Source organism: Gymnoscopelus braueri (genome assembly GCF_963280865.1).
Source record: "Gymnoscopelus braueri genome assembly, chromosome: 12".
NCBI classification, from domain to species: domain Eukaryota; kingdom Metazoa; phylum Chordata; class Actinopteri; order Myctophiformes; family Myctophidae; genus Gymnoscopelus; species Gymnoscopelus braueri.
This window is the reverse complement of record NC_137614.1, coordinates 20339661-20347160: the sequence shown is the minus strand read 5'-3', so window position 1 is coordinate 20347160 and position 7500 is coordinate 20339661. Positions and strand designations below refer to the sequence as shown.

The 7500-nt window shown below is 44.0% G+C and overlaps 1 protein-coding gene across 2 annotated transcripts in view; it reads right to left on the bottom strand.

Annotated features, from left to right (window-relative positions):
* Positions 1 to 7500, bottom strand: part of sema3b (sema domain, immunoglobulin domain (Ig), short basic domain, secreted, (semaphorin) 3B) — a 110372-nt gene that overhangs the window by 53487 nt on the left and 49385 nt on the right. The window contains exon 1 of one of the 2 annotated variants that reach the window (XM_080444132.1): positions 2234 to 2524. The exons of the other annotated variant lie outside the window; for it this stretch is intronic. The gene's annotated coding sequence lies outside the window, so the exon portion shown is untranslated. Of the gene's footprint in view, positions 1 to 2233; positions 2525 to 7500 lie in introns of those variants that run through there. 2 annotated transcript variants of the gene reach the window in all.

The window sequence follows — 7500 nt, the reverse complement described above, 5'->3', positions numbered from 1 at the left end:
ACCGGGGGCACAGAGGTTTGGGTGTGTGTTGAATAGTGTGGCAGAGTATACTGACAGAGATGGATGGAGAGAGAGAGAGAGAGAGAGAGAGAGAGAGAGAGAACGGGGCATGTTGAGGTGAATGAGAGGCTGAGGCAGGGACAGAGAGGCTGGCTCAGTATGAAGCACGCACGCACACACACACACACACACACACACACACACACACACACACACACACACACACACACACACACACACACACACACACACACACACACACACACACACACACACACACACACACACACACACACACACACACACACACACACACACACACACGGAATGAAGGAGCCGGGGAGGCTATTCCATCCTGCTGGTAGCTGGTAAACCGCCATCTGGCCGTGGATGTTGGATAGAAACACTGCCAGCCCGCTAACCCACAGCTAGTACTTCTCAATGAGGCTAAATCATCCCCAATAGCATGCATCTAGCATGGCTCTTAATGGAAAGTTATGGAAATGGGAGAGAGCAGGGCACACGCAGAGCTAAAAGCCCCCAAATCCTACTGCGTGTCCTCTCTGCTTGTGCTAAATTAGAGCCGTTGCCGAGTTTGTAAGTACATGGACTCCATGGAGATGAGAAATATTACCTGTAACAGGGATGAGGATTGTAATTAAAATTGATTAATGATAACAGATTCATAATTAAAGTTAATGTGTGTGTGTGTGTGTGTGTGTGTGTGTGTGTGTGTGTGTGTGTGTGTGTGTGTGTGTGTGTGTGTGTGTGTGTGTGTGTGTGTGTGTGTGTGTGTGTGTGTGTGTGTGTGTTGTGTGTGTGTGCGTGTGCTGCAGGGAGGGTGTTGTAATTAAGACCTACTGGCAATACAAAGACCCCCACTCCCCCGTTGCTGGGTCCCGTATGGATTTCCTGACTCAATGACAAGTACTGCCAAGGACTTTATTATAAATAATAGTAACAATAATAAGAACAATGCAATAAGAGAGCAGGGTGTTATGTAAGAGCGCTAGGGGGGAAACCATGTAGGCTTCTAACCAGACTAACGAAAGATAGGGACAGAGAGACAGAGACAGAGACAGAGACAAAGACAAAGACAGAGACAGAGACAGAGACAGAGACAGAGACAGAGACAGAGACAGAGACAGCGACAGCGACAGCGACAGAGAATTGGGGGCAGAAAGAGAGCTTAGGACAAACAAACAGAGAGATTGGGGACAGACAGAGAGAAAGAGACCGACTGACACAGAAACAGACACAGAGCCAGAGACACTGTGAGAGAGACATGAGACACACTGATGTAAATCAATGTTGGAGCCAATAAAAGCTAAGGCTCTCTGCTGGTAGCTGGTAGAGAGCCACCTGGCCCTGTTCAAACCAGAACACCCTGGTTAATCAGAACCTCTAGTCCCCTGGATGGACACTGTCCAAACAGAGAGACACAACTCACTCCCCTGTGTGCATTACAATGGACTCATGTCACTACTGACTCTCCACGGTGTCCAAGGCACTTCACTCCACTCCACTACCACCGTACTAAAGGCAGACAATATACACTGTAATATCCTCAGTCCTAATTTAACTCGGAGAGTATACAAATGGACAGGATTGTACTGTCAGAGTTACAAGTGGCTAAATGAACACTGAGGATTCTACTGTGTTGCAGGATAGATAACAGATTGCGTTCACTGCGGTATCTTCAAGAGGGAATCCATGCGTTCAGAAAGACGTTTAGGCTTACTGCAGTATCTAAAATCTGATATAACAACAAAACTGAGACCAGAGCTGATACTACAGCTGTCTATACAGATTCCAAACGAGGCAAAACTTATCTAGATCTTTTTGGACAGTGGCATGATGATGGTTTTTTTCTCTCTCTTTCTCTTACACATATTCAATTTTTAAATTACTCAATTGATGTAATGACTGAAGTATTTTATATACAGTAGCAGTTCAATGAAGATTATTGTTTACTGCATACTCTCCAAATATGTTCTTTCAGTGCATGGAGGGATTTGTGAATTACTTCCACATTTCTCAGTCATCATTCCAACGCTGTCCCGTGCACTTGCCCTTTACTTGTCATCACAACTGTTACACTTGTCTCGTTAAGTTACTTACAGTAATACACTGATGTTTAGTGGGAACAATGCAGGTTAATACTGAATAATATAGAATAGGATAGAAGTAGAAAGTGAGATGATCTCCTGACAGGAGAAGAAAGGCAACTCACCGCTCCTTGTGTCTCCAGGGCGACTAAATTCCAAAAGAGTTCCAAGCGTTCCAATTTGGGATCAGTGTCCACCTGAGCCCGTCATGGTTCTGATTACAACCACCAACTCCTTTTTATTTCTGCGTTATTTCACAGAATGTCCAGCATGGGACAGAAGGTAAACCAGATCTCAAGTTCCTTTTTTAATGACTGAAAGTCCATACCAGACACACTCTTTCACTATCATTTACTCAGTGTATGAGTGCTTTAAGAGTGCTTTAAGCACACCCATACCAACACACACACACACACACACACACACACAGCACACGCACACGCACACGCACACGCACACGCACACGCACACGCACACACGCACACACACGCACTAACACACACACACACACGCACACTCTCTCACTCACACACACACACACACACACACACACACACACACACACACACACACACACACACACACACACACACACACACACACACACACACACACACACACACACACACACACACACTCACTCACTCACTCACTCGAAGATGCAGTGCTATGTTCCCACAAAACACCCATTCTTAGGCTCAGGCATGTCTGATGAAATCTGCATCCAAAGTGACAGCACTCCAAAGTCCTTTTAGTAGTTAGTAAAAAAAACTACTTGAAGGTAAAAGTTAAACACTTGAATGTCACTCAGGACACTGTGAGCGTGTGACCAATCAGCACCTGCCAAGGCAGGGAAAAAAGTCTTGCAATTTACAGAAGCTGTAAAAGAAAAAGGAAAAGGAAACCTCTAATTGTTGCACTTCCAATAATTCCAGTGGTGAGAACTGTGCCTGAGGGGTCGGGGGACAGAGACAGAGAACAGTCTCAACAACGTCTGCCTTCAGGGCAAAAGGTCCACAGAGTTCCACAGCAGCAGCCGGTCTGCGAGTTCAAACGAGCCCGCAGCAAGAGTCCTCTATTCCCCTGTCTAGTCAGCTGCGCTGGACGCAACCGTCACACTGAGGCTCCACTTAGAAAAAAACACACAAAACTCTTCTGAAACAAACACACACACAGACACACCAGCTCCTGTGAACGGCTTGCTGTGTGCGTTACAGCGCCACTATGTAAAGTCAACTGTGGAGAGAGGGGTAGAAGTGCTCAGAGGGAAAACACAGGCAGGAATAATGGACTTAATTCAAGAGTGGAGACAGAGAGAGAGCGTATGTGAGAGAGAGAGGGAGAGGGGAGGAGAAGAGAGAGAGAGAGGGAGGGAAGGGGAGGGGTATGAGGAGAGGAAAGGTGGGAGGAAAGATGAGGGGAGTGGAAAGAGACGGGAACTGAACTGTTCAGATCTCCTCTCTTTCTCTCTCTGTCTGGCCTCCCTCTCTCTCTTCTGCCCGTAAGGTTCACTTTAGAACTGTCAGGGTGAAATTGACTGTGTACTGGTCCCTCATACTCTCTCTCTCTCTCACACACACACACACACACACACACACACACACACACACACACACACACACACACACACACACACACACACACACACACACACACACACACACACACACACACACACACACACACACACACACACACACACACACACACACACACACACACAAATAAGCTCTCGAGCTTATATGTACATGTAATCAATAAAGACATCTATCAATCAATCTCTCGGTCTCGCTATGTGTGCACAGTTTGTGTGTGTGTGAGAGAGAGAGAGAGAGAGAGAGAGAGAGAGAGAGAGAGAGAGAGAGAGAGAGAGAGAGAGAGAGAGAGAGAGAGAGAGAGAGAGAGAGAGAGAGAGAGAGAGAGAGAGTGTGTGTGTTTGTGCATGCATGTGTGTGTGTGTGTGTGTGTGTGTGTGTGTGTGGTGTGTGTGTGTGTCTCCAGTCCAGACGTGGCTATATCTGGGCCGGTGGTGACGTGATGAAGTACAGTAACAGGGCTTAAATTGGGCTCTATTGAAACCATACACTGACCTGAAGATCAGGATCACTCACGCATTATGTGTTTCTATTTAGATAGCAGGGACAGCTTGGATCAAGATCACACAGTAATGATACATACAGAGAGACAGAGAGAGAGAGAGAGAGAGAGACAGACAGACAGACAGTGAGAGAGGGAGAGACAGTGAGAGAGAGACACAGAGAGAGAGAGTACAATATTGATGTAATTAAATACGTTCCCCTTTTAACACTCTTTGTACATTTGTACATTCAGAGTTAAATGAACACTGCAGATTTGACTGTGTAGTGAGAGAGATGAGCAGATTAGAGTATCCCTGTGGTCGTGTGGACAGCGGAGCTGATAAGACACTGTACAGTAGAGGGTAATTGGCATACATTTAGACAACATGAGGGCTTACCTCATCCCTGCTGTACACATTCTGTATCTGAGTTTAACACCGGGTCAGCTATTCATAACCAACACAAACGTGCTGCGCGATATCACTATCGCAAGAGTCGGTTTAAGCCATGTAAGCGAAAACAGTCATACAACAAAAAACGTGTTGCCAGGTTCTATACTGTGTGTTGAATTTCACCCACATTTACAATTTACAATTCAGGCATTTAGCAGATGCTCTTATCCGAAGCGACTTACAAGTGCGAGATCAGAATGAGCAGAGTAAGCATGAACTCTAGTCAACAAACAACAAAATAAATAGTCACACCAGTAGAGTGCAGAGAGAACAATGTAGTGCCTCAAAGAAACTAGCTAGGATACCAAGTAAACAATGACCCTGGCATCTGTCTAAACAACATGCTATCTAAATAACATTATTAACGTTTGTGGTCAATAAAAACAAACCTTAGTATCAAAAACATGACGTGAACAAGTGACCGACATATATAGTAAAGTAACATCTATCATTTACACCTGTAAACCTGTGTTGTGACAATAAAAATGCAGTTGAGTTGTGTTCCATTTGAGGTTCGATTTCATCATAGTTTGATAATGCGATTCATTCAACGTGATTCTAGGCCATGTCACATCATTTTAAACATATCCAGTGTAATAGGCGTGTGTGTGTGCGTGCGTGTGGGGCTGCCAGCGTTGCCAGGCACAGCCCTGCACAATGGAATGAGGACCAAAGGAGTGAGACAACTGGGAAAAAGATGGTGTCTCTCTTTCTCTCTCTCTCTCTCTCTCACACACACACACGCACACACACACACACGCTCCAGTGAGCCCCCTAGTGTGTGACCTCTGACCTGTGTGTGTCTCTATGGGAACCCCACCATGGTGAGATAGTTTGGGGCTTGGTGACAGTGTGTGTGTGTGTGTGTGTGTGTGTGTGTGTGTGTGTGTGTGTGTGTGTGTGTGTGTGTGTGTGTGTGTGTGTGTGTGTGTGTGTGTGTGTGTAGGAATGTGTGTGTAGGTATGCGTACTCTCATGTACTACAACTTGCTTTCATGTATTCATCCATACGATGCATTCTTGCTTTCATGTTTAGCATGGGGGCAGTATGTATGTACATGTATGTGTACACAGTATGTGTATGCATACCTTGTAAAGACATGCATACATGTGTCTGTGTGCGTGTACTTCATGTTCAGCATGGGGTGTGTGTGTGTGTGTGTGTCTGTGTGTGCGCACGCGAGCGTGCGTGCGTGTGTGTGAGAGAGAGCGAGAGTGTTGCCATGTCTGCTTATTATAAGCGACTTTGAGCTTGGTTTTCTGTAAAGTTGCTTGTAAATATTGGTAGTGGTGGTTTGTGTTTTTTTTGGGCTTGTCTCTAAAGTGTAGTTGCTTATTTGGAATTCCTCCCTGATGCAGTGGTTCTCAAACATTCTCATGTCAAGGAAATTATGAATTTGTCTGCGGACCCCCATACAAGTTTTGTGTTGTTAAAATGTTTCAAAAAATATTCCAAATATTTCATATTTTATAAATAGCAGATTTACAAACAACGCGTTGTGAGCCGACGTATATAGGTTTAAAGTGCTCATGAGGCCTAGTCGCTTCTTTTGGGCTTGTGTTCAAAGACCTGGTTGCTTAGTTCTCTCGCAAAATCCAGCAACACTGATGTGAGAGACAGAGAGACAGAAATCAACCCATTGATCACACACCCCTACTGACTACCCTGTAAAGCAGTCTGATGTCTTTATAGCCTGTAGAGTTGCCACTGTGACTCCTTACAATGGCCTTTTGTCTTAACACAGCACCTCTGCTATTGAACCAGATAAGGGCTCCATCACCCAATAGCATTTAAGTACTCTGAGTCTTTGTTTCATTGTTTCAAAAACAGTGAACCAAACTCATGATCTTAAGATACTTGTGAGACCACATTGGAAACAGTGCTATCCTAAGTGGATTTTTTTATATGCACTGACCATATATTAGATAATCAAATAATAATAATCACATTAATTGTCAATGTAGTAAAACCTGAACTAAGCATGGCTACCAAGTCCAACTTCAGTCATTCCATTTCTGCTGGTTGGAATTGATAGGCAATCAATTCAGGAGGTTTTGTTTTGGTTGTGTTGTGTTGTGTTGTGTTGTGTTGTGTTCTAACGACTACTAGTTTTATTACATATGTATAATTTGGAACATTTAGCAGACGCTCTTATCCAGAGCAAGTGCGAGATAGGAATAAGCAGAGTAAACATGAACTCTAGTCAACAAACAACAATGTAAATAGGCACACACACGTTCTGTTCCCTCAGGTCCAGTGAAGCCAACCTCTTGGAGACAGGGCTTTCTCTGTTGCTGCCCCCTCCCTCTGGAATGCACTTCCCAACCATTATCAAAAATACCCCCTCCCCAGTAGTGTAAAGTAACTAAGTACATTTACTCAAGTACTGTACTTAAGTAAAATTCTGAAGTATTTTTACTTTGCTGGAGAACTTCCAATTTTCAGTAATTCTTTCTTCTACTGGTACTTAGATAAGCTCTATATAAATCTGGGCCATTATTATGATTTATTATTATTACAGGTGTGCAGAGAGAACAATGTAGTGCTTAAAAGAATACCAGGTAAACAATGAACCTAGCATCTGTCTAAAAAACATGCCATCTAAATAACATTCTATCATGTCATTGTCCAACTGGACAACTCTAGCCGTATAGCAGTAGTTCTCACAGTGGGGTCTGGGGACTACTACTTTCCAAAAATCCTGAAAAACATAGAAACATTTGGAGTATTTTTAATAACACAAATCTTGTATGGGGGTCCCTGGCATAAAATGTTTTCAGACGGGGGTCCGCAGCTAAATCAATATTAAAACGTTTGAGAACCACTGCAGTATGGGTTATGACATAACTATACAGCATGTGT